Here is a 3,529-nt window from a genome sequence, read left to right on the forward strand (position 1 = left end):
ATGGTACTCTGGTTGTCGGTTTTGATAATAGTTGATTCTTTCCGCTCTTCTCCTGCATCGTTGAGAAGTCTTCTCAACTAGATAGCTTCACTTGTGGCTGCACACAATGCTTGGTACTCAGCTTCACATGAAGATAGAGCTACAGTATGCTACTTTTTGCTGCTCCATGCTATGACCCCGGATCCAATGCTGAATGCGTAACCTGTGATAGATCTTCGATCATCCAAGTTACCTGCCCAATTGGAATCTGAAAAACCTGCTAGAATAACATCAGAAGTGTCAGTGTACAAAATGCCATAATTACTAGTACCACTAAGATACCTCAACACACTTTTTGCTGCGACCCAGTGACTTTCGAGTGGTTTTGACATGAACTGGCTCAACACACTAACAGAATATGCCAAATCTAGTCTAGTTGTAGTCAGATATATCAAACTGCCAACTAGCTGTCTATACATGGTAGCATCCACCTCTTTAGTACCGTCGTCACTGCTCAACTTTAAGTTCTGCTGTAATGGTGTTGCTGTTGATCTGCACTGCTCCATTCTGAACCTTTCCAACAAGCTTCTGGCATACTTCCCTTGAGTGAGAAAAGTTTGTCCAGAGTCTTTCCATACCTCCAATCCCAAGCAATAATGAAGGTTTCTGAGATCTTTCATCTCAAACACTTGTGACATCTGCTGTTTGATTTCTTTGATCAGATTGTTAGCATTCCCTGTTATGATCATATCATCTACATACAAAGAAATCAAAATAATTTGCCTCTATTTATTAAACTTGGTATACAGATTTGGATCATTCAAGCTCCTATGAAAGCCATGCTGAACAAAAAATGAGTCAATTTTCTCATACCACGACCTAGGTGCCTGTTTTAAACCATAAAGTTCCTTTTTCAATTTACACACAAGATGTTCCTGCCCCTTTTTCACAAAACCTTCAGGCTATACTAAATAAATTTCTTCCTTCAAGTCACCATTCAGAAATGCAGACTTAACATCTACCTGGTGTAGCTACCATTTGTGTTTTGTTGCTAAGGAAATTAACATTCTAATGGTGTTTAATTTGGCTACAGGAGCAAAGGTGTCATCAAAATCTATTCCCTCTTTCTGTGAGTAACCCTTTGCTACCAGTCTAGCTTTAAGTTTCTCCATACTCCCATCTGCATTTATTTTTGGTTTACACAGCCATTTGCATCCTATGGGGGTTTTACCTTCAGACAATTCAACCAAATCCCAAGTATGGTTTCTGTTTATTGATTCTATTTCCTCATACATTGCATCCCTCCATGCATCAAATTTACTTGCTTCCTCATAATTTGTAGGTTCTACAATGTTTAAAATCTTTGACATTAATGCATAGTCTTTCAATTTAGAGGATAATCAAGTCTTCCTACCTAATCTCCTTGGTAGGGGACTTACCTCAATTCTGTCTATTTTAGCCTTTTCTGGGCTTGCATCTTCATTGATTACATTGTCTGTTACTTCTTCTTCTTGCTTCTCATCCTGCTCTTCATCTTCCTCACTGTTTTCTTCCATTAGTAATGGAATGTGCCAATCACTATTAGAGTCATTCTTTCCTTCTTCAACCTGTTCATGAAATATGACATCTCTGCTTGCAAAAACCTTGTGAGTCACAGGATTAAATAACTTATATGCCTTGAACTCAGTCCCATACCCAACAAATATACATTTCAGGGCTTTAGGATCTAACTTCTTCCTATCTGCCTTAGGTATATGAGCATAAGCTTTTTACCCAAATATTCTTAAGTGACTCACTGTTGGTTTGAATCCAAAAAATTCTTCAAAAGGGGTTTTGAAGCCTAGACATCTAGTAGGACTCCTATTCTTTAAATACACAGCAGTGTTAATAGCTTTTGCCCAAAGACTATTTGATAGACCCTTACCTTGAAGCATGCTCCTTGCGCACTCCACAAGAGTTCTGTTCTTCCGTTCTGCCACTCCATTCTGATGTGGAGTGTGGGGCATTGTAAACTGTTGCAGAAATCCATGAACTCTCCCAACCTGTATTCTCCCCCTTGATCTGAGCGGAGAATTTTTATCCTTCAGCCTAGTTTTTTGGCTTCTAATGTTAATGAAAATGGAAGGTTTGTGCCCGACAAACCTCATCGGATTGTTTATGAGACTCCTGTTTCTCGGTTTGCTCAATATCATTCAGGTTCGATGGTGAATTCGGGGGCTAAAGTGCCCCTAGGTTTGAAGAGAAAGTCCCTGCGAGTTTTCATGACGGGTGGAGCTGGCTTTGTTGACAGTCATCTACTTGACAGGCTCATGGCAAGAGGCGACAGTGTTATTGTTGTCGACAATTTCTTCATAGGAAGGAAGGAGAATGTTTTTCATCATTTTGGAAATCCGAGGTTTGAACGGATAAGGCATAATGTTGAGGTTCGGATTGCTCGAATCTTCAATACATACAGTCTGCGAATGTGCTGTGATGATGGTCGGGTCGCAAGTAATTTTTTTGCTCAGGCTTTATGCAAGGAGCCTTTAACAGTCTATGGAAATGGGAAACAGACACGGAGCTTCCAGTTCGTTTCTGATCTAGTTGAAGGCCTTATGCGACTTATGGAGGGTGAACATGTTGGTCCTTTCAATCTTGGGAATCCTGGGGAATTTACAATGTTAGAACTAGAACATGTTGAAGGATAAAGAAAGTCGATGCGATGGCGATTCCTATCAAAATAAATAGCAGTCGCTGCTCCCTGAGCAAATAATCTACTGGCCTGATAATAGACCACGTCTTTTCTGGCTTAAGAGAGTACTCATCACTGTTATTCATATTGAACTGATAAAATTTCTGATCCTCTGATGAATAATCTTCAATGAGCCACCACCAGGCAAGTTCGATCTGCTGCCACCAAACAGATCAGGAATTCCAATGCGCCACCACTGGGCAAATCCGATCTGCTACCACCAAACAGATCAGGAACTCCAATGCACCACCATCAGGAAAATCCGATCTGCTACCACCGAACAGATCAAGAACTCCAATGCGCCACCACTGTGCATGTCCGATCTGCTGCCACCGAACAGATCAGGAACTCCAATGCACCACCACCGGGCAAATCTGATCTGCTACCACCTAACAAATCAGGAACTCCAATGCGCCACCACCGGGCAACTCCTATCTGCTGCCACCGAGTAGATCAGGAACTTCAATGCACCACCACCGGGCAACTCCGATCTGCTGCCACCGAACAGATCTAAAATTTCAAAGTGCCACCACCGGGCAAGGCCGATCTGCAAAAATTGCAGATTTTCCACAGAAAAAGAGGCTGGCACTTCTAGACGGCGAAATACCTGCGCCGAAAACAAGATCGATGCGTCTCACGAAATTGGCACGATTAAGGCTTGATTTTCCATGCCAATAGCACTTTTTGGCGCGCTGGCGCGACTATCTCTCTCAAAACCGCGCCAAATGGCGCTACTGTTTCTTAATAAATCGCGCCAACCCTTCGTTCCGCTCAAAAATGGCGCGATTGTTTGCGACAAAACCGCGCCAACCCTATTTT

General features: G+C 42.1%; 1 pseudogene; it reads left to right on the top strand.

Annotated features, from left to right (window-relative positions):
- Positions 1–2,180: 2,180 nt before the first annotated feature.
- LOC149140913 (UDP-glucuronic acid decarboxylase 2 pseudogene) lies at positions 2,181–2,666 on the top strand (annotated as a pseudogene).
- Positions 2,667–3,529: the final 863 nt, after the last annotated feature.

The sequence above is a fragment of the Pinus tabuliformis genome, chromosome X (assembly GCF_031772625.1).
Source record: "Pinus tabuliformis cultivar Carrire ecotype Pingquan chromosome X, CPIR1, whole genome shotgun sequence".
NCBI lineage: Eukaryota > Viridiplantae > Streptophyta > Pinopsida > Pinales > Pinaceae > Pinus > Pinus tabuliformis.